General features: G+C 40.9%; 1 long non-coding RNA gene across 1 annotated transcript in view; it reads right to left on the bottom strand.

Annotated features, from left to right (window-relative positions):
* LOC311527873 overlaps nucleotides 1–24229 on the bottom strand; it is a 41782-nt gene extending 17553 nt beyond the window's left edge. Inside the window, exons 1-2 of the long non-coding RNA XR_014713470.1 lie at nucleotides 23869–24229; nucleotides 11294–11490 (exon numbers count right to left, since the gene is read on the bottom strand). This is a non-coding gene — a long non-coding RNA (uncharacterized lncRNA). The remainder of the gene's footprint in view (nucleotides 1–11293; nucleotides 11491–23868) is intronic.
* Between the last annotated feature and the right edge of the window lie 506 nt (nucleotides 24230–24735).

Here is a 24735-nt window from a genome sequence, read left to right as displayed (position 1 = left end):
CTTCACACCCGTTCATCTATTTAGATTTTAAGTTCTTCTGGGCAGGGAATGTATCTCAATGTATGTTTGCACAGTGCTTAGCACAATGGAGCCCTGGTCTTGGCTGGGGCCTCTAGGCACTACTGTAATACAAGTAGTAAACCCGCCCTTCTTTGGCTAAAAGTTACAATGCTGCCTTTCCCAGTCTAAGGCCCTAACTCCATTAGAATAACTTGTACTTGTATAACTACATTAGTGCTGCTATTCTACACAAATCTCTAATGTAGATGTGGAAAGTCCTCCAGTGGGGCTTAGTTCAGGAATATAGCAAAGTAAGGTACTCTGGGTAGGGTCTCACTTCAGTGCAGTGCACTTACCTACACTGGGGGATTGTGCAGGTGTAACTACATTAATGGGGTTACACCAGTGTGAATTTTCTTAATGTAGACATGACGTAAGAGCTTGATCTTTCACTGCTTTGCAACTGATAAGGTGATATACTGCCATACAGAACGCAGGTAAATCATGAGCATTCTTAACTGTCCGCCCTTTGAACCACAAGTATAAATGGCGGTATGGGTTCCCTTTCTGGGACTTTAGAATCAATAAACATAGAGTGGCAAGCTCTTCAAATGGGAGATCTTTATATTCCCCCACAGACAATGGAACTGGGACCATTGCAGAGCAGAATTGGGTGATGGGAAATTTTGGACAAGTTTGCCAAGGAAAGCAGTTATGTTAATGAAAAATACTTTGTAATCTCTATCCACACAGAGCAGACTGGACCTCAGCATTTAAAGTTTAATTCAAAAGACCCACATCTAAGAATTATGGGTAGAACTGAGTTTATCTCTCTTAGAAGGGAGGATTGAAAGCTATGGTTCTCAAGAGACTAGAAGTCCATTACCCTGTGTCTTGCATAGGAATTCCTAAGTGACTGTAAATAGTTACCATTCTGATAGAGTTGCAGTTTACTCCCACCTTCCTTTCAATTCACATTGGGGTAAATGACTACACATAGTGCAGGGCAATGGAGAATCTGTCCCCAGCTGTTTCATACTGATGCTTACCCATTAAGCCATCACTATTACACTGCTACTCCTGAAAGTCATTTGTATTTGTGATACAGTGGTACACCTGAATGCAATATCTCTATTAGCAACTTTGTGAACCCTATTAGAGACTGATCTCATTCCATTGAGTTTAGTGAACATTGGATCAATCTCTAATTCTCTGTGACAAGGTGGTCTGGTGCTTTTTCTTTGGTCTTTCTCCTGTTGTAATTGACCCCAAACTCTGCTTTCTCCAGCAAGCCTCCCCTGGCCTTTCAGGATTAAATCATGTCTTTCCTGCCTAATTGTTGTTAAAATAACCCAGCTGATTCCCAGGTGTCCACATTCTCTGCTGCTCAGTTGAAAGAAAAGAAAGTGGAAAAGGAACTAGAACATAAAAATTCTGCAGCATAAATAAACCTAATGCAGGGAGAGGGGAAAAAACCCAGACAATACGATCTTTCATACTCCATTAATATCACATTCACTCACACTACATGCAACATAAGAGTAGCCTAATGTATCCAACCTCACAAAGCAACAGGCCATTGTGTCATACTCTTCTGAATGCACGGTTGTCCTCCTATCACTTTGACACATATACACCTCCAGCATGCGTTTTTGGAGCTAGCCTTTTAAATGCAGCAGAACCAGGTAGCTGCAATGCTACAGTAGCCATCTTGCAATGGGTTGCTGCAATTTTCTCTTTTCCAATTGGTAAGTACCTGTTACATTTTCCCTTTCTTGTTGCTGAGATGGGACTTTCTGTCATGCTGTATGAATCTCAGATAAAGAAACCTCACCCTTTTTTTTGTCCTAGGAGTGAACTGCAACTGTAAAGATGTTTTCAATATTTAAACTAAGAGGAAATGCAACTATTTGTACCACATACTACAAGTGCTCCATAGATGTGATTTTTTTTCAGTGTGGTCTTTGATATATTGTTTATTCTAAAAACATAGCTTTGCAAACCTATTTCTTAATATAAAATGTAACGAGAAATGATACTTTGTCCTTCTAACTTTCCTCCTTGTGTATTTCTGTTTGTTTTGGAACAAATTTTTTTACCACACTTGCACTCCCAATCTGAATCGGAAAGAATGAGAACTCCACAACCAATGTCAAAGACGAATGATTGTAAATCAATAGAGCAGTGCGTAGCAGTACCAATAAGCGTTACCTGTTGAAATAAAAGGGCTACTTATCTTGACTTCTAATGTGCTATGTTATTTCTATCATAGATATTGCTATTCTTTGAACTATGCCTTTGCCAATTAAATCAATTCAGACCAGCCACTTGCATCCTGAAGACAAGACAAAGCAGCTCCAGGAGAACATGAAGAATAATTAGCATTTTCCCCATATAGTAGAAGAAGAACAAAGTTAGACATACTAAAAAAAGCCCATACAGTAAAACTAAAATCTGTGGCAAACTTTGCAACCACAGAATCAATGAATACATGTATAAAGACCCCTAGAAAACTTCTCTGGCCCGAGGAAAGCCTTAAAGTGGCTATACATAGTTTGTGTCCTTGAGTATCATCAGGTTGTTTGTCACAACAAGCTGTCCTTTTATATCTTGTGAACTCTGAAATTACATGACAGAACAGCAGTGATAACTTCAATAGGCTTGTATGGTTAAAAGGATGTTACTAGCTTCTTAAAGAAAGCAAGCACTGCTTCAAACACTAGAATACATGTTTGAACGTTTTAGCGTATTCTGTACTTGGAATCAGTTTGTTTGACTTCGTAATAACGGCCATGTATACCTTGTTATAATTCTACAATATTCTTCCCAATGCACTAGATGTGTGGCTGAGAAAATTAGAAGGCTCAACTTGAAATGAGAATCCAGTTCACTGATACTTTATTTATGCTCGTGCAATGCCATGATCTCCTTAAAGCATTAAGCACATGCTTCACTTTAAGCATGTGAGCAGTTCCATTGAACTCAGTTATTTTTAACTACGTGCAGGGGCAGTGACTCATGGCAATATGACCTTGCCTCCAGTGATGTCGGTGGACAACAATAGCAGTGACTTCAGAGGGACTAGTCATGTGCCTAATTGCTTTGCTGGACTGGGGCCTAGGTCGGTAATAACTTTGTGTACAAAGCCAGTGGAAGTGCTTGTCTATACAGACAATTAGTATGTGTTAAGATGGCAGTGTAAATCTAGAGCACACTAGCTTGCTGGGCACTAACTGGCCAACCCTGCTAATGTGCACTAAAAGTTCTATGCTCTTTAATCTACTCCCATTTCAAACTGCAGTAAAGCATGCTATGGCATTTTCAGTGTGCAATAGTAGGCTCCATACAGCCAGACAGTGCACTGCAGACTAGTGTGCTATGGGTTTACACCCCAGTTTACCGTACATTAGTTTTCCATATAAACAAGCCCTATATAAAAGAATCAGGCCCACGGAAGGCTGTGGGGGAAAGGATTTGATTGCTTTGCTGTTTCTAAAGCCATAATCCCAAAGGTATGCAATGTGTTTGGGTCTTCTCTTCTCTTTTAACTGTGGCTATTTTAAAAACAAACATCTGGGCTGAGATTTTTCAGAGCTTTGCAGGGGGTTTGGCCACATATCTTCTGTTAATTTTCACTGCTTTGAAAACCTCAGATCAGACTGTAGAGACCTTTCAGCTGGGAAAAATGTGTGCCGGGAAAAGTTGCTAATTTATAGGCACATCAATGTTGGGAGGAGATACAGAAATACCGGAGGCACATTTAGACTCCCGCTCTCTCTACTCCATTCTTTGCACTCACATTATTACATCATAAGAGTTGTGCAGCACATTTTATCTTAGGATCAAAGTGATCTGCAAACACTGATGCCTTTTAACTCACAATTGCACTGGGATGTAGATAAATAAGTGTAATCCTCACATCACAGAGAAAAAAACAGAGGTACAGAGAGTTCCAGAACTTGACTACTCAAAAACTTGAGAAGTTTGAATTTGTGATGCTGCTGGAAATCTGATGAGTGACATGGGAATCCAGAATGCAAAATGGGTTGCATTGCCTACACAAGAGGCCATGTGGTGTCTGCTGCTAGCTTTAGATGGAGAGTCATGTTGCCACTAGTCTCTGCCCTTGTATGTGGGATGACAGTTATGGTCCAGTGCAGTAGTAATACACAGATGTGGGGAGGAATAAAAGAGGAGTAGGGAAATGTGTGGTGTTCCTTCTGCATCTTGGCTGACGCAACTAACCAGGGATTGAGCCAGAGACTGAAACTTCACATCTCTGCAGCTTGAGCTAAAGAGCCAGGCTGCGTAGCCTGGAACATATCCTCTGTGGGTTGGGCTCGGAGAGGTATTTGTCACATACAGTGACCAGTTGGTTGCATGTGCAAAAGCATGAGTGATCTATAATCCTTCCCTGTTTTAATAGGAAATAAGCTTAATAGTAGGTGTTCAGCCTTCTTGTAAATCAGTAAGGGCTAAATCCTGCAAAGTGCTGAGCACTCTAGCACCAGCGCAGCAAAGCACTCAAGCATGTGTTTATCTTTACCTGAGTTTTACCACTGAAGTCAATGGGAGTCCTCACAGTGCTTTGCTAGATCTGGACCAGAGGCTCAGTCCCTCGTAGCATCAAGCCCCAGGGTCCCAATCTTGCAAATCACCAAAATACGTGTGTATTTGTAACCAGGCATGTCTTTAATCTAGTCAGCACATGCTTAAAGTGCTTTGCTAGACTGAGCACCAGTTCCTAATATTCCTGTACAGTGGCATTCTCTCTTGAGAATAGTGCTAGCAGAGCCAATGCAGAAAGGTAGCCCACAGGCCTACTAGCAGGCTGTAGGGTAAGCATCTCTGTGGAGTAATTTAGGGTGGAAGAAATCCTCCCCCGGTGCTGGGGAGCTGCTGCACTGATGCTGCTTGTGCCTGGTAGATGAAATGGCCTTAGTAATGCCATCATCCTGGTGGGAGGATCTGTAGAATCTGGGCAACAGCCTACTCCGTTCACCCCTTGCATGTTATCATGAGTCCCTATCGTGGCAGGCCTCACACCAGCGATGCACAATCCAGGCATGGCCTCTCAGAATCCAGCTTCCTCCCTTGTGCTGTGGAACAGCACTGGTTCCAGAGCCAGGAGGTGCTCTGCTGCCAGAGGGGTGGGGACTGGAGCTCATGCTTAATGCAGGCACTGTATGTTATCCCCTCTTTTGTCTAATGTCACTCAGTTTATTAGTCTGGCTAGGTTGGGTTTTTTCCTTTCCATTAATTTTTATGTCAGCAGCATTCATGCATTCTTCCCCAGAGGCTCAAGGAAAATAAATAAGGGAGTTCAATTGAAAACTAAGGAAGAACTCTGGTATTTAAGAAAAATAAACAAATAAAATTGATTATTTATATAACAGAAAGGATTGACTTTGCGATTTAAATGATTGAAAGAAACATTATTGCCTAAGAAAAATTAAACTACATTAGTGTCCAGACAGCCCAAATCATGAGTCACAATTATACTTTATGATGGAAAGCATGATTTTGACATGTTTGTGTATGTATTCTATGTACACACTGTATAAAATATAAAGTATGATTGTGATGCACATGTCTATATACATATTTTATATATCATACGTATAGATATAACACACATATTTTCAACATCATAATCATGCTTTATTTTATATATAGTATGTGTAACTAATAAATAGGACCCTACCAAATTCACGGCCATGAAAATCATATCATGGACCTTGAAATCTGGTCTCCCCCAAATGAAATTTGGTCTTTTCTGTGCTTTTACCCCATACTATACAGATTTCACGAGGGAGACCAGGGTTTTTCAAATGGGGAATCCTGACTCAAATGGAGTTGCAGGGTTATTTTAGGGGGGTTTCAGTCTTGCCACCCTTACTTCTGCGCCACCTTCAGAGCGGGGTGGCCGGAGAGCGGCAGCTATTGCCCAGGCACCCAGCTCTGAAGCCAGTGACCCACCAGCAGCAGCGCAGAAGTCAGGTTGGCTGTACTTCAACCCCTTCCTACGATAACCTTGCGACCTACCCCCTCCCCTGCAACTGCCATTTGGGTCAAGACCCCTACAATTACAACACCATGATATTTCAGATTTAAATAGCTGCAGTCACAAAATTTACGATTTTTAAAATCCTCTGACTGTGAAATTGACCATGTATTTGATAGGGCCCTGCTAATAAAGCAGATTATGGTATTTGTGAATGTATAGATACACGTGTATCAGAATCATTTTACCTAATCTCTAGATTTATATCTAGAAGACATTTTATACCTCAAAGACATAGATATATATAAAATAAGTCATTGGGCTTGATCCTGCAGTATTTAAGAAAAATTCCTAGTGACTTCAGTGAGGCATTTAACTGAGTAAGAGCAACAGGATAATAGTAAATGCTTTGGGTGGTCAAAACTGCCTTCGGGATTTGGATTCCAAATTCTCTTCCCCAGGGGAGCCAGAGCTCTTCTACAAGCTGTTCTCTCTAGCATTTAATCTTATGCTGTCGCACAATTTTTGCCTACCTTTTGTCATTAGCTCAGCAGTCTGATTAAGTTCAAGTGATGCTTTAAATGCAGGAGAGAATGTCGGAACTTTGACAAGTTTTCTGAGATACCATGGGCTCTTTCCCATAAAAATAAAATGAAGTTGGGTGTTTGCATCTAAAATTAATGACCGTATCACTAGGTAATCTGTTCTTTCATCTTTCCTTCCTTAAATTGATTGATCCCTACATTCTGAATACAGCACCAAGCTTTTGTGGCAACCTGAAATAGATTTTGAATTGTGCTGTAATGGCATGGATGCTTGTTAAAAGTTTCTGAAAGTTTAATCCACGAATGATTTATGGGTTTGTGTAAGAGCAATAGCAAACATTATTTGTATTTATCACGCCCCAAACCTATTATCTGACACCAGTGGTAATTTTTTATTGTTTGTACTTCAATGAATTTGAATTATAATTATGTACAATAGCAGCTTTATGATAAATATCTTAGTGATTTACAAAGTATAATTAATCCTACTCTAGAGATGGGGAAACTGAGGCCCAGAGATGTTAAGCAGCAGGCTTGAGTTCTTACAGAGAGCAGAGCGGGAAGTAGAATTCAGATCTCCTTGTTCCCAGTCCCATGCTTAGACTACTACCCCACATGTCAGAGGAGTATAAATGAGGGGAATAATAAGAAATGAACTGAATTTGAACTATTCTTAGTTTTAAAATGTATGAATAAGTGACACTTTTCTCTTGTACCCCAGTTCCTCTACTACTTCTCCCTTTACAATTAGATGGCCTGAGCCTAAGAGTTCCCATCTCTTTCTCTTTATTTGTCTGCCATTTGCCCTAAACCACTTTATTTACTTTCTTGCCTTGCTCTCTCCCCATCCCCGTCCTGATATTCCTGTTTAGACTGACCAGACAGCAAGTGTCAAAAATCAGGACAGGAGGTGGGGGGTAATAGGTGCCTATGTGAGAAAAAGACCCAAAAATCGGGACTGTCCCTATAAAATTGGGACATCTGGTCACCCTATTCCTGTTGCAGGCTGTCACTGGGCTTGCCAACTTTGGTTGGACAAATTCCTGGAGGTTTCTTCATATGACACAGTCTTTAATTAAAGATTAATCTTTAATTCCTGGAGACTCCAGGACAATCCTGGATAGCTGGCAGCCCTAGCTGTCTCACACTCGTTAGGTCTACCACTCTCTGCTGGGCCAAGTTGGTGGCTGTATTAAAATCCTGCATAAGCAGGTTTTTCCCCCAGGTCAGGGATATCTGCATATATTATGTGCCTCTCTGGGGAAGCTGAGGTTTAAAGCTAGCAGCCACCCCAGCAGAACTGACCAGGTCACATACACATCTAGTGCCCTGCAATACATTTGTCAAGGTTCAATGAAACTGAAGGCAGCATTTTTAAAGGTGATATGAAGAAGTACTTTTTCACCTGACTCATAACTAGCCTGAGGAACTCATTGTCACAAGATCTCATACAATCTAAGAGTTTAGCAAGATTTAAAAATAGGATATTTATATGAATATTTAGAATATTCAGAATTAAAATGTATAAAAGTTTTTTGGAAGGGTATAAACCTTTATGCTTGAGGGCACAAGCCAACCTCTAACTGATGGAGATTAGAAAGCAACTTTCCATTATATATGTAGTACTCTAACTGCCTACTGCAAGGTTTCTTACACAGGTTACTGAACTGCTCTGGTATTGCAATTTCTCTGTCCCTAAAATGTCAGAGAAGGTGATAGAGGAAATCAAAGAGTGTGGGTGGTGTTCTGGGGCCATAAAATAACTTAGGTCGGGTAGGGAATATTTATCTGTAATGATCAAACTTTTCTAAAGTTCAGGTCAAAATTTGGTCTTGAATTTTAAGCAGATTCTTAATTAGTTTGAACCAGTTTGCTTAGCTTTAATGAAGAGGATATTTTTCTCAACACCTGTAGGGATTTTTATTTTTTTTTAATACAATTTGTGCTTTAAATGTAAGCTGAATCACTTCTATGGGGTATAAAGATGGACAAACGCAAACCTCCGCAGACTTAATGTGACAGGTAATAAAGGCAACATGTGAGATAGCAGTATTAAAATTTAATAGTCTAATAATAAGGAGAATGTGCTGGTCATTGTGTAGGAAAACAAAAGTTAAAAGTTCAGCCTGTGATTACAGCTTTCCATGTTGAGCCTTAAGGGCCTAATTTAGATCTGTGGCTTTGCAGCACAATGCGGTGGAATCTTTCAGAAGAAAGCTGCATACAGATTTCAGCGCAGTGTTCATCTCTCATGATCTGAAATACAAATGGCTGCAAACATAATTGCGTCATGTAAAAGAGATGGGCTTCGTTCAGTCTTCTCTGTGAGGCTGTTGCCACGGGACAGTATATTTTCAGCTAAATATTTCTGTTGCGTTGCCAAGAACATTTTCTCCCTAACTAAGCTTTCAGAACAGTGATCTTCAAATTAACTGTGGTGCTGAAATGCTAATATTGGTATGTAAAGGCATAGCTCACTTAATATGCAGGACTCCTAGTATTGTAAATTGGATCTAGATTCTAGGTATTTCAGCTTTACGAAGTTAAACACTACAATCTTGGACCAGTCATTGGGAATACTTGACACTACTTTTGACATAGTATAATAGTTGTCATGGCAAAGCAAATTATCTAGGTTGCCTCCGTTCATCATATGATGTCTGTTGCAAAGGCAACTTAGTGTAGATATTGAACTGATTTCTGCACCCATATCTAGTATCTCAGAAGTAAACAGGATACTGCTTCTTTGGATATGAGCTAGCCCAGCAACTGCTCAGAGCATGGTCATAAGAGAAGGAGCCACTTGTTCAGTTGACCCTGCTAAGGAAATACAGGAGAGCTTTCCTGAGACTAGCTGAGGGGAGAAGCAGGGGAAAAGACTATATCCTAGCTGCCTCTGCCAAAGGAGTGGAGAGAGGTGTGTCTGGAAGAACATTCATTGGTCAGCATTAACTCAACAGTTATCACAGAAATTCTATATTCTAACCAAACAGAAGGGATGTGGCATCGTAGTAAACACTGACTTTTTAATGACAGCTACAATGTGAGAGACAAAAACTCATTGTCCCAGCCAGCCAAAATCAAAGGTAAAGTGACACTACCTTGAAGTGTTTAGTTCCCAGCATGATTTTTAGGCCATGTTGTGTATGTAAGCTGAAATAACTCGGCAAGTAATAATGTCCCCACCTAGATTTAATCACTGATTAATGTATTTACTGGATGGAGAGACACTTTGTAAGCAAGTAATTTGAAGTTTAAAAAAAAAAACATGTTGTGGCTAAACTGATACTTTGTCCTGAACTTTAGACATTGTGCCATGAAGATTTTGAATTTATTTTACTTCTCTAAACAGAAAGGGTCATGTTAGTTTTCTCATCAAAGGCTATGACTTTTCTTTGAAATTGAAGAATGGTTAAGAATGTCTAGGTTGGTTATAAGGTGCACAATGACCTCTAGTTCTTATTCATGGTAGTATCACACCTTAAACATGAACTTCTAAAAACAATAGGTATTGTTAAATTAATAGAATCCAATAACATGAACAATTATTTAGAGGTCATTCATTTTGATTTAGTGGCGTTATTTCACTGGGGTTCACACTTCAGTTAAAAACTAGAGGCCATAACAATCCTTCTGTAGATTTAAACCTCAGATGGGTTGAACTGTCAACCTCCATCTTATTCATGTTTCTGTACAACTCAGAAAATATTTCTGATTTGCATTGTATATCTGTATAATTAAGTTATGGTTATGAACATTTTGCTCCTTTTTAAGGGAGTCTAGTAGCAGTTCTTTAATATTGTGGTGTGGTTTATTTTGATTTTGAAGTAGCAGTTAGTGTTGCTTTGTTACAAGTGCTGTGTGAAAGGTAAAATTTGAAACCTAAAACTAAGCAAACTCTGCAAATTTGGACTTTGAACCTAAAAATGGAACAAGTCAAAGTTTACATGAACCAGTTTTTATCAAACCAGGAGATTTTGCTGCTTCTAAACACATATGGTTTAAAAAAACAGTGTTTTTTGTGGTTGAATTTTGGTTTTGTCTAAATGTTTTTAACTTCCATGGTAGGTTTTCTCAGTGGAATAAAACTCAAACTAGCAGGCAATATTCTGGAGCTGAACATAACGTCAGTCGTTCATTTTGAGTTCTGGATTTGAAATGAGTGTGAAAACATGTGAATCAAAATTAATGAAAAAGTTAGCTGATATCTGTGTGAAATGAAATTTGCGAGTTTCACATAGCCCCATCGGTTGTGATTGATTTGACTTTAGTAAAAAAAAAAAATGCACCTATTTCAAAGTCATCTTCATATTTAGCATCAGCAGTAATGATAAAGGACCCAATCCTGAAGTCCTACTTGGCAAAGCATCCCATTAACTTCATTGGGAATGTTGTCTAAGGACTAAAGGCCAAATTCTGTGGTCCTTACTCCCACTGAAGTTAATGGGGAATTTTGTTGTATCTGAGGAGCCCAGTATTTGTTTTACATTAAGAACTTCAGGACTTGTTCTTAAGTAACTGGAATATAAGCTAAATATATATATGTGTGTGTTAGAATCAAATGACACCTACATTATATAGTCTTCCTTCAGTGTTGACTAGAACCCTGATCCTCAGGAGCCGCTCTGGAAAATTCATATTATTGGTCATGCATATAACACACAATTGAAGTAGACCACCATGGACGCTGCAAATCACTATTACTAATTCATCTTCAACAGTGGATGGATCACTTGATAATTACCTGTTCTATTAATTCCCTCTGAAGCACCTGGCATTGACCACTGTCAGAAGACAGGACACGGGGCTAGATGGGCCTTTGGGCTGACCCAGTATGACCGTTCTTATGTTCAACACATGTTGAAATAATGTGCAGTAGTGGTCACTCTCTTGTAAACTTTCCAGTTGCCTTCTGTAAGTTGATAGGTTCCCTTGGTTTGGCTGTAAGAAATACATAGAATATACTGCAAATACAGAATTAAAGTTATTTAAGGCAATATTCAGACTCACTTTGACTATACATGTGCTCCCACCTAAGTCCTTGGGGCTAGTTATGGAGTAAGATGCTACTCATGAATCAACATGTCTGCATTTGGCCATTGTGACTGAAGGCAAGTTCTTACGGGTGACCATTGGGTCCAACACACACAAATTGACAAAAGAGAGGAAATACATATTGCTAAAATTGTAGCCTGATATCACAGTCATCACTCTGCCATCGTACAAAGGAGGACATGCCAGCTTGACTTGAGGTTGGATTATTAGTCAAAGTTTTTCTGTCTTTGCTATGGATTTTCTTATTTTTGCAGTCAGACTTTTTGTCATTATGTAAATCAATAAATCTGCTATTAGAAAGTGTATATACTCTGCAAATATTTGCCGCATCAAGTAAACAGGGATTAATGCAGGTGGGCAAACTGTGGCCCAGGGGCTGCATCCGGTCCGTCAGACACTTTAATCAGGCCCTCGAACTCCCACCAGGGAGCGGAGTCTGGTGCTTGCCCCTCTCCGTCGCTCTAGCTGGGGAGCGGGGTTCGGGTCTTACCCTGCTCCATGCAAGCCATGGTTCCGCGCAGCTCCCAGAAGCAGCGGCATGTCCCCACTCCAGCTCCTATGTGCAGAGGCAGCCCAGGGGCTCCACACGCTGCCCCTGCCCCAACTGCTGCCCCCGCAGCTCCCATTGGCTGGGAACTATGGCCAATAGGAGCTGCAGGGGCAACACCTGCGGACAGGGCACCACGCAGAGCGGCCTGGCCACATTGCCACGTAGGAGCCGGAGGGGGGACATTCCGCTACTTCCGGGAGCTGCTTGAGATAAGCGCCGCCAGGAGCCTGTACCCATGACCCCCTGCCATGCCCCAACCCCCTGCCCCAATGCAGATCCCCCTCCTGCCCTCCGAATCCCTCGGTCCCCTCCCGGAGTACCCTCAACCCCTCATCCCCAGCTGCACCCCAGAGCCCACACCCCCCGCCGGAGCCCTCACCCCCCCCCCATGTGCCAGCCCGGAGCCCCCTCCCACACCCTGAACTCCTCATCTCTGGTCCCACTCCTCAGCCCGCACCCGCAGCTGGAGCCCACACCCCAACCCCCAATTTCATGAGCCTTCATGGCTCACCATACAGTTTTCATACCCAGATGTGACCCTTGGGCCAAAAAGTTTGCCCACCCCTGGATTAATGTATAGTTGACATTTTTGACTGGTTGTGGTAACTTCTTTGGAATCTAGTCAAGGGCTTATTTTGAGAATGTAGAGCTCATAGGTCTGTAAGCTGTCTGCCTGAGATCAACTCAGGTGTCATATGTACAGTATTTAGTGGATCCACGTGCTACAGTTCTTTGAAAATGTTGTGTTTGCAATGGAGACTTTCTGTAAACTGTCTCTGCACAATGTAATGTCTGAGAGAGATTGTGCATACAGTCAAATTTTGATTACTTGAAAAATTCCTTTATTTGAAAAGAGACATTGTATTAGATATGTATTAGAGTACACTGAAAAATAAAGCGACGATGGATGGTCTTGTGGTTAAGGAACTGGCCTCTGTCTCTGGACACCTGGGTTCAATTCTGAACACTGCAGTAGAGTTCCAATGTGACCCTAAGCAAGTCACTTAGTCTACATGCTTTGGTTCCCCAGCTGTAAAATGGATGTAATATTTTCCTACCTCAGGGGTGTAGGGGGGAAAAATACTTTAATGACTGGGAGTGCCTAGATACTATGGTAGAGAAGGGATGGGTCATATATAAGAAGTATTCTTATCTAGAAAGATAGATGGTTCCCTGCTTTCCCAGAACTATGTTTATTTGAATTATTTTCATCTACTCCTTTTATCTGGATAAATGAGTGTTTGATTGAATAGCTACTGTAAATAAAATCTTGGGTTGGATCTCTTGGGTCTGCAAAAACCAGCTGGAAAAACCCTTGAGGAAAAAGTTTCACACCAGATTTCTGGTGTTCTTCTAGTCCTAGTTGCAGGCTGAGATTTCAAGAGACACCGAAATCTGAGGGGCAGGGAGTGAATAGGAAAGGAGATTTCTTACAATTTTTACATTACTAGAAGTATTAAATTACGTGCCAAAATGTCATGGCAGTGAAGTATAGGAAGTGTAATAAGTATGATGATAAAATACAGCATTCTTGTCCTTTTTTCATTTGATAATTCATTCCCTATCAGAACAACAAACAAGTCAACAGCTGCCATACGAAAAAGGCAGTTGCTGCTTGCTGGCAAAGCAGAGGTTAATGTTTCAGTTCTCTTTATGCCTATCCCAGCACACAGCAGCCATTTGCTTACCCCCAGCCATTCTGAAGCGCATAGACCCCCTTTGCTCATGAAGTTCAATAGCACAGAGTAGCACATTTCCATGCCCTGATTAGGCATTCTCTTGACACAATTTATGCTTTGTTTTTAAGCATGTTTTCAGAGTACAGTGCCAAATGGATTTACTTGCAGTATTCACTTGACATTGCATCCCATACCATCCTTGGCAATGTAAAATTTGCCTTATTTTGCCATCCATCCCTATACCAGCACTAAGCTGACTGCTGATTTAAGGTTGGCATCTGAAGCACCCAGATGTCCAGCTTCAGGAGGATTCTCTTAAGTACAATCATCTGCTTGACAATTCATTTTTTCCTTGGCTGTTTCTTGGCTTTGTAGCAGGACCCGCCTATGCAGTGGTGCAGGGCCTGACTGCTGCAGCTCTATGGATTTTATTTTTATCTTGATGGATTTTATTTTTCCCTAAGCTTATTTAAAAGAAAACTGTGTTTCCTCCAGTGTGAGACTGAGAAAAGAGTGGGGCACAATCTTATCACATCCCGTAGACTATAGAAAAGATTTTCTCCTTTCCACATACGTTCCTTGTTTGGGGAGTATATGTTCATGTGCAAACACACACCCTAAACAGGGGAAGATTGTGGAAAGGAGAATTTTTTTCATCTCATGTGCATAAATATATTTTATAATGCTGCAATATGCCACATTCAATAGGGCACATGTAGTGATTTTTGTGGGTTAACTGAGGATCATAGAATCGTATTGTAGGACTGGAAGGGATCTCAAGAAGTCTTCTAGTCCAGTCCTTCTAGTCATGGCAGGACTAAGTATTAAAGTCTGGGGATGCCTCAAGGGGACAAAGTGTGGACTGTCAGTGCTTTCTGAAAATCAGGCCCCTGTTAAGGTGGCTCGATCCAGGTACCCAAAATCACTAGTCACTTTTGCATCTCAGGTGCCACTGTGTGTTAGCTGTTAGCAATTATTGTATTTTCTCAGTCAGGAATTGTGCTTGTAAATTCAATTCCCTAATTTTGGACTCTGTGCCTACACTATGTATGAGACAGAAAGGGCAGCTTAGTTGGAGATTCTGTGCTTCCCCTCTTAGAGGCCAGAGAGTGGGAGGAAGAGTAAGGGGGGGTAGGGATAGCTCAGTGGTTTGAGCATTGGCCTGCTAAACCCAGGGTTATGAGTTCAATCCTTGAGGGGGCCATTTAGGGATCTGGGGCAAAAATTGGGGATTGGTCCTGCTTTGAGCAGGGGGTTGGACTAGATTACCTCCTGAGGTCCCTTGAAAGCTGCCAATTCTGGGTTGCCCTGGAAATCACAGTGGACCCAGGTATGACTTGCACAGTTCTGGAGGCTGCCTGTCACCCACTGCGTATGGGCAGGAGCACTGTTCAGAATCATCAGAGTGCTATGGCTCCACCCCCTCCCAGCTTTGGCATGTTCCCCGTGGCTGGTTTTGTGAAAGAGTCCTTGGAAGGCAGCCTGTGGCAGTCTCCCATAGGCCTTGTCTACACTACCGGGGTAAGTCAACCTAAGTCAACCTTGTCTACACTACCGGGGTAAGTCAACTACTCCAGCTACAAGAATAACGTAACTGGAGTCGACATAGCTCAGGTCGACTTACCCTGGATTCTTCACTGCACCGCGTTGACGTGAGATGCTCTCCCATCAACTTACCTTACTCTTCTTGGGGAGCTGGAGTATCAGACTCTAACAGAGAGAATGCTCTACTGTCGATTTAGCAGGTCTTCACTGGACCCACTAAATCAACACCTGCTGCATTGATTACAGCAGCTTGGATCTCCCCAGTAGTGAAGACAAACCCTTAGTTCCTGTGCCTGGAGAATTTTCCCCTAGCCAGATCTAGGGTTTTTAAAGACCCTTTATATGGCATTCTGCAGCTGGGTTGGGGCCTTCCTCAGATTCCACAATATACCTGTGTTAGAACTAGTAAACAAATCAAATTGTGGAATATTTCAATGAAAAATAAGGTGGATTTTTTGTGAAAATTTTTGCCAAAAACTTCCTATTTTGACCAGTTCTTTAGCTTGTTGAAAAAGAGCATTTCACTTTTTTTCCACAATAAAGAGACAAATTTTTATGACCAGTGTCCCATCTAAAACCAAGGTCTGGATTGTGCTGTGTACAGCTGAACTCTAGGCTTGCTTCTGAATAGCAGCCACTCTTATTAATTGTTGGTTTTACCTCCATTTTGAATTAAACTATAAATTGGCCCAGTTGTGTTCAGAGTTAGGTTATCACAAAGTTTTGTACAAAATTTAATGGAACCTGGACTAAATGTTGAGTTAGTAACAAGTCCTTATTACTAGGAAAATTGTACTGTGGGAAGGGGGCCGGAATTGTTGGGAACATTTCCCAACTCTATTCAAAATCATGAAATACATTAATTACATTAACTGGCTGTACAATATTTGCTATACGGGAAGACTTGTCTTCAGCCACTGTTCAAAGTTCTGGCAAAATTGTTCTGTGGCGGTTGGCTTCTGTTAAAAATGTACTCAGAATACTTGAGGAATACTTTGGCATGGTCTCTCAAGACAGGAAATTGCCTAGTAGGGTGCTCTCTTGTACATTGTCCCCTGTCAATATAGACTTTGAAGAGGATGTTATTTCATATTTATAATGTCCGACTATGATATATGCAACTCATGATGGATTTGTACTGGCCAGACTAGTATACTGTGTCCTTGAGACTGAACAGGTTCCATAACTATGTAATAATTTCAGTCATTTGTTTGCAAAGTTCAGCTTAAAGACAACTCTGGTATTTTTGAGTCAGGCAGAGGAATCTCAATAAACATTGGATAGCATACAACCAAATTTTATACAATCCTCTAACTTCAAAATGGTTAAGCGTCTTTGCTTTTAAATTTCATAATAAATGAGTGTTCCCTGGATAAGTCTTTGGACTTGGGTTTTTAAGCTAAGCTTTCAACCCATCTAAAGGTATAGGGTTAGATCATGCTTGCTGCCCATAAGGCTCTGAGTGTAGGGACTAATTTATAACCCCTCTGCTTGGGGTGCAGCATACTTCAGCTGATTCTACTTGCCAGTGCATAGCTGTGATAGAGCCATGAGTTAATTTACTCCCCACCCCTCCTTGCCCCTTCCCTGCCTGGTTGTTCTGTGGGGAAGTATCTGGGGTGCAGCCCCTGTGTTCCCCTGAGCCTAAGTCGGGAGCAAAGAGGCATTTCTGACTCCCTCCTGTGCCCTTCCCAGCTGTGATAGTGCATTTGTCTATCTAGTCTTAGGAAGTGGCTCCTAGCCTCCTTAGCAGGGGTGCAAACATCGGGGCTAGAATCATGATGGAGGGTATGATTTTCTGGAGACCTGAGGAGTTACACAGGATGTAAAAATAAAACTGTTTTTCTGGGCTCAGTGGAAAGCAGATGCTAGGCCAATGAGTTATTGATGCAGCAGAAGGACAATATGTAGATTGTAAGTAACCAACAAGCAGAATCCTTTACAAGGCTGAAGTGAAAAATTGAACAGAAAAGGGGGCCTTGGTATATGGAAAGGGGGTAAGGGTGGGAAAGGTGAACAAGCACAAAGGGCTGATCTGTTTTAGGGATACCACAATGCTTGATACCGCTCTGCAAGATGGCGAATGAGTCACAATTCACTACTAAAACTGAAATGCATTTTGTGGGCTGTTCCCATCCCATTAATTGCCTATGAAAGTTCAGCTCTGGTGTTCAACACGTTAATTACCCAACAACATTTACAGTAGGTTTTGCAGAAGGAAACACAGAGAGGCTGTAACTGATCCAATAAAGAAGTTGGAGAGAAGATTTTAAAACAGTTCTTTGGAATGTCACTCAGATTATGTTCTTTTGGGGTCAAATGCTGCCCTCTGTTATGCATCATGGAGGGGAGCAAACATACAAATGTAGCCCAAAACAAAGGGAAAGGAGCGGCAGCTACACAGCAAGCTCCGCTGCTGACGTGCCTTCCCGAGCCCCATGCAGCTGGAACACTGAGATTTGGAAAGGCATAGCCAATAGCTTGCAAGAAGTCAAGAGCTGTATTTGTCCAGAAATCCAGGCAAAGACCTGGTTCATGCATCTTTCTCCACCTCCACTCTTTTCCTCTGCTCCATACTCTATCCATCAGAGTGGTATCTTGGCACTACGGACTGTGTAATATTGACAGTCATCCATCTACTATATCAGATCCAGATCCTCTGCTCATGTCACTCAGCACGGCTTCACTGAGGTCATTGACAGCAGCTGTGGATCTGGCCTATAAAGTTTAGGGAACGGCATAAATGGATAAAATGTAGATGACTCCTCATCGCTGAACAAGTCAGTTTATATATGGGTAAATAACTATCTACAGATTTGATCTTTATGGTGTGAAATCTCAATGGGGTACAAATGAAAAATGTATCTTTTCTATTGGCTGTCATCAATTGTGGTATGAAGAGCATTTATACTGTACATCGGAGAAAGGGTGTTTCTTTGAATTGGAGGGAGTTAAGGCTTGAGTTATTATCAGAATTAATGCTTTTTATTGACTCTGATAGTCCAACTTTCCCAACCATTATAGTTTTACCAAAACATTAAACTACCTTAAAACTTTCACGTCCCCTTTAAAACTAAATTAGTTTTCTTCTCTCCAGCACTAGTACCAACCTAACGCATGCAAGTTACAATAGAGTGAACACATAAACAGCAATCAAGACATCATAATAACTGTCTGGGCTACCCCAGTTGTGTCAATTAAAAAGGAACTACTTCAACAGGGACCTTAATCAGATATGAACAATACAGATGGCCTGGAGGCATATGTGTATGGTTTTTGGGGTGAGAGGTCTTGGGTTCAATTCCCAAACTTTCCAGGATGAATGGAATAAAAATTGCAGGCACTAACAGTTTCCTTTAAAAAAAAATTGTGATTACCCAACGTTGGGGTTTTCAAAACAGGTGGAGGGAGCTGAGTGCCTAATTCTGTTTGGCCTCTTTGAAAATCCCAGGCTTAGTCAGTTATGATGATGATTTTTAAGTACATCAGAAGCAGGAAGCCTTCAAAACAATCAGTGAGGCCACTGGACAATCGATGTGCTAAAGGAGCACTCAAGAAAGACAAGGCCATTGCAGAGAAGCTAAATGAATTCTTTGCATTGGTCTTCACTGCAGAGGATGTGAGGGAGATTCTTACACCTGAGCCATTCTTTGTAGATGACAAATCTGAGAAACTGTCACAGGTTGAGTGTCAATAAAGAAGGTTTTGGAAGAAATTAAACAGTAATAAGTCACCAGGACAAAATGGTATTCACCCAAAAGTTCTGCAAGAACTTAGATATGAAATTGCAGAACTACTAACTGTTGTATATAACCTACCACTTAAATCAGCTTCTGTACCAGATGACTGGAGGATCACTAATGTGATGCCAATTTTTAAAAAAAAGATTCCAGAGGTAATCTTGGCAATTACAGGTCAGTAAACCTAACTTCAGTACCACGCAAATTGGTTGAAACTATAGTAAAGAACAGAATGATCAGAAACACAGATGAACACAATTTGTTGGGGAAGAGTTAACACAGCTTTTGTAAAGGGAAATCATGCCTTAACAATCTATTAGAATTTTTCGAGGAGGTCAACAAACAGGTGGACAAAAGTTACCCAATGGATGTAATGTACTTGGATTTTCAGAGAATCTTTGACAAGGTCTCTCACCAAAGCCTCCTAAGCAAAGTAACCAGTCATGGAATAAGAGGGAAGGTCCTCTTCTGGATCAGTAACTAGTTAAAAGACAGGGATGGGGAAAGGGGAAGGAATAGATAGTCAGTTTTCAGAATGGAGAGAGTTAAATAGCAATACCCCCGACGGATCTGTACTGGTAAGAGTGCTGTTCCACATATTCATAAGTAAACTAGAAAAAGGGGTAAACAGTGAGGTGGCAAAGCATGCAGATGATACAGAATTAGTCAGGATAGTTAAGTCCAAAGCAGACTGAAAAGAGCTACAAAGGGATCTCTCAAAACTGTGTGACATGGCAACACAATGACAGATGAAATTCAGTGTTGATAAATGCAAAGTAATGCATATTGGGATTATGTTTTCCAACTATACGTACAAAATGATGGGGTCTAAATTAGCTGTTCCCACTCAAGAAAGAGATCTTGGAGTCATTGTGGATAGTCTTCTGAAAACATCTGTTCAATATGCAGTGGCAGTCAAAAAAGGTAACAATGTTAGCAAAGGGATAGATAATAAGACCATAAATATGATAATGCCAATATGTAAATTCACGGTACATCCACACCTTAAATACTGCATGCAGTTCTGACTGCCCCATCTCAAAAAAGATATATATTGGATTTGGAAAAGGTACAGAGAAGGGCAACAAAAATTATGAAGGCTATAGAACTGCTTCCATCTGAGGAGAGATGAAAAAGACTGGGACTTTTCTTCTTGGAAAAGAGGTGACTAAGAGAGCTTATAATTAAGGATTATAAAATTGATGGGTGTGGAGAAAATGAATAAGGAAGTGTTATTTACCCCTTCACATAACACAAGAACCCCGGTCACCCAATAAAATTAATAGGCAGCAGGTTTAAAACAAACGTAAGAAAGTACTTCTTCAGACAACACACAGTCAACCTGTGGGAACTCATTGCCTGGGAATGTTGTGAAAGCCAAAACTATAACTGGTTCAAAAAAGAATTAAATAAGTTCATCAATGGCTATTAGCTAAGATGATCAGGGATGCAACCTCATGCTCTGGGTGTCCTAAGCTTCTGACTGCCAGAAGCTGGGAGCAGATGATAGGGGATGGATCACTTGATGATTGCCCTGTTGTTTGTTCCCTCTGAGGCATCTGGCATTGGCTGCTCTCAGGCGACAGGATACTGGGTTCGATGGACCATTGGTCTGACCCAGTATGGCCACTCTTATTATGATGATTCAGCATTAACATAATAAATGTACACTTGACATAGAGAAAATGAGTATCGGAGCACATCAGTGAACCATGCAAGAATACTTAAGTGACAACCAGGCACTTAGACCTTCCTCGATTAGGAATTTCAGTGTTGTAACTCTGATTTCAGTTCCTTGCATTTCAAATCAGAAGCTTTTTTTGAGAGTGAGCAGTGGAAATGTACAGCTTATTTATGCAGTGTCTGTCTTTAAACAGTAATAAAGAGTTTAATCACAAATTAATGCTCACTGAAACCAAGAACAGCAGAAAGGCATCACATCATTAATCTGGCTAGAAGAGATCCCAGCAGGGGATATTCTATGTAGAAAGGTACTTCAGGGTGCTCCAGCAAGACCTTTAGCAATGTGTGGGCACAAACCATGATTTCATGGAAAGAACTCAAGTTCCAGAGGGCTTCCTTGTTACAAGAGAGGTTTATTTTACTACTGGGAGTGGGTGTCTCATAAACTCATATCTAACAGTATTTTATGCAGCAAGTGAAACCAAAGCACATTCAAGGGCAATGGAAGAACCTGAGCAAATGTGTTCGCTCAGTGCAGCTGGACTTACTGAGATGGCATGTAGGTGATGCCGCCAAATCTATTTTGGAGCATAATTGCAGTTGGGTAATCTCTAAGGATCCTTGTGTAGTTTGATAGCTACAGAATTCTTTGAAAGCAGAACCCAGTACTGTGTGTGCATCTGTATGCAAATAGATAGCAAGTTTAATGTTCAAGGGCATTGTGTCGTTCCCCAAGTATAATGAGCCAAATTATCCCATTCTTACAGTTTAAGGCCCAAATTTAGCAATGCACAGAAGCACCTGCTTAACTTTAAACTTTGAAGTCAACAGGACTTAAACACATGGTTAAATGCTTTGCTGAATAGGGATGGTCTTAAAGTTAAGTATGTGCTTAAGCATTTTGGTGAATCAGGGCTTAAATAATGTGCTGTTATAGGCCAGTGGAACTTGCAGTGCTGACCAGTGAATATTACTTTTCTCCTGCATTTCAAAAAAGGGAGAAGCTTGAATGCCTAGCAGTTTAGGAGGACATATATCTTGCTTGCTCTCCAAAGCAATCTCCTCTGGCAAAATCTGGCACCAGAAAAAGGACTGTGAAATTCTGTAGTTTAAGTGCCATTTTGCCAGCTCTTGGATGTGGGGAGGGGTGAGCCAGTCTGCTGAATCGGAAATGAAACTTACTTTGCTTTTCCTTGTAAGTAACAGTTGCTATTTTTAAATAGGGGCCATACTGTTTAGAAAGCACTCATTTCAAGGTCCACACAAGTCTGGCGCATCTCTCCTGGCAATGTTAATTCTGCTTGGTTAGCCACAGTCAGCATTTTTTATCATTCACTTTCTGTTTTAAATCCTTCCAACCCAGGAGTCATTTGGTGAGTGAGAGAAAATAATTATGCACTAAGCTCTTCTCAGCTGCAGATTTCCCACTCTTTTTTTCTATGTATCTAGTCATAATCTGGCTCGTATAAAACGTAAGCACTGCTGCACCATTAGCATTTCCCTCTGTGAATTTTTCTAATAATGTGCTACCAATTTACTTGAAAAAGAAGCCAGAATCTGTGTTCACAGCTAACCTGTCTAAATTCTGTTATGATATTCCACGAAACAGTAAATTGGGTGAAAAAGTCACTAAATATTCCTTTATTATATTCTTCGCAAAGCAATCACCTGGAAGGATTATTATTCATCCACTGGCTTTAAAATAATGTCACCCTGAAACTCCTTGTTCAGGCAAACAGAATTACTTCTGACAAGAATTCCTCTCTGCTAACACTGAGAAAGAAAAGCATTGAAAGACTACATAGATCTTACTCTGTCTAGTAAAGGGGCTTAGGGATAACAAAAGGCCAGCACCTCAGAACAACTCAAAAACTCCTGAGTAATTAAGGTAACCTGATTTGATTTGTACTTGGAAAAACTGAGCACTTGTGTGTGGAGAAATGATCTGTAAATGAAAGAGTTAGAGCTACATTAGTATTCTGCATTATTTGCTGCCATAGAGTGAAGTGAAGGAGAAAACAAAAACATGGAAATAAAAGGAAGAGGGAATGTGACAGGCATGAGAAGAAGAAAATGCTGCTTAGCTGTATGCTAGCAAGGGTGTTCTCTTTCCACTGGATCCCTTTCATGCAGCACAACTGGTGCTGAGTCCAAGCTGGGGTAGTCCAATTTGAATACAATCAAACCCCAATGAAGCTCTATCCATTTCTAGAACTGAAACTCTCTTAAGATTCTGAAATATCAGATTGTTTGTGCCCTTTGCATTTGCAGGGCCAGAGCCGGGCATGTTGTCAATTTCCTCAGAAAGGTTCTTGTTGAGAAATTTCCATGTCAGCTTTGCAGTTTTGAGAAGTTTGAGTAGTGGTGATGCAAAACTCTAGGATGCTTCTCCAAACTACACCGGAATTCCAAATCTGGTGGGGTTTATTCAGTGCACCTTTAAAGAGAAGATTTTAGTGGCATAGTCAGCTGAGTAAATATAGGTGCTTTTGTTTGTATCCCAGCAGCTATCTCTTTCAGATGTGAATACAGAGAGTCCTCTTCCTTTCAGGGTTAAGTAGGAGGCCTATGTGTATAATAAGTAGGATCTTTCTGCCTGCACCAAAATTACCACACGTTACTTGAAAATGAGTGGTCTGATATTCAGAGGTGCTGACAACCTACAATGAGATCAGTGGGATCTGAGAGTGCTCTGCCTCTTTTGAAAAGCTAACCAACAATCCATTCTCACCATAGTGCAGTAGGAACCGTCAGTAAGTTAGCTGAACAACCCTTTGATTTGTCTTTGTCCTTCTATGCTGTAAATTCTTCAGGGCATGGACTGTCTCTTCTTACACAGCTGTACTGTGCTTAGCATATTTTGGGTGCTACTATCATTTTAAAAAAAAGAATAAGTGACACTGGTATGGCAGAGTTATGTCTTTGCATATACCAAAAGATGAAAAAATGTCACTTTCACCTAGAAAATGTTTAGGAAAATAATACCTAGCTGTTTTAGTGGTTTTCATCTATAGATCCTTGCCACTATCCTGAGGAAACAGAGATACAGAAAGGCAAAATGACTTACCCCAGGCCATCCAGCAGTCAGTGGCAGACCTGTGTCTCTTGAGTAGTTCAAGTGCAGGACTTTATCCACTAAGCCAAGCTGCTTCTTCGTGTGCATCAGGAAAACTCATCTGGAACTTTCCTTTCTCAGTTATTAATCAGGTGCAGACTAAGGGTAGGATGCTCACACAAGCCCTCTAGTTAAAAGTAGGAAAAATGCGTAGCAAGGATACTCTAAATCTAAATGTTCTTCAGCCACTTCCTCCTTTTGGGGGATGATTCCAACAATGAGCCCTCTCGCTGGGACACATGTCAGTTAAACAGTGCCCTAGACAAAAGAGCCTGGTGGCTGTCCCAGTTATTTATAAGTGTGGACTAACATGCGCCTGTGGTTACAAAGATGTACCCTCATTAGGAAAGCCCTGCCCAGGTCAACACTTTTATCCCACACACATTCATTCTCTTTTCTTTCTTTCTAGACGTGAACTGCTATTATAGAAAAGGGCTTACTTGGAGGTAAAGGTCCAGTGGGTAGCAGAGTTATGCCAAAGCACGTCTAAAAATAATTACTGCAACTGTATACAATGATTAACTCTTTTCTTCGTGCAAAACGAACTAGCTGCTACTTGGCAATTTCAAGCAATGTGACCCCCTACTGTAGCTATCTTAGCTTGTTCTTTCAGCTTTTAGTTATTAATACAGACACTTTAGTTATCAAAGGTTTGACAGAAATGAAGGATTGACCTCCTGTGATTGAAGATGCAGACAATCTTGGCTTGTTAAAATAATAAATGGGTACCTGTCAAAGAGGCATTCAGAGCAAATGTGACCCTTGTAGATATCTCTATTGTAGATTTTTAAAAAAATCCTTCTTAATTAATTAATAATA

This window comes from Lepidochelys olivacea (genome assembly GCF_965140295.1).
Source record: "Lepidochelys olivacea isolate rLepOli2 genome assembly, chromosome: 10".
In the NCBI taxonomy this organism is placed as follows: Eukaryota; Metazoa; Chordata; order Testudines; family Cheloniidae; genus Lepidochelys; species Lepidochelys olivacea.
This window is presented reverse-complemented; position numbering and strand designations above follow the sequence as displayed.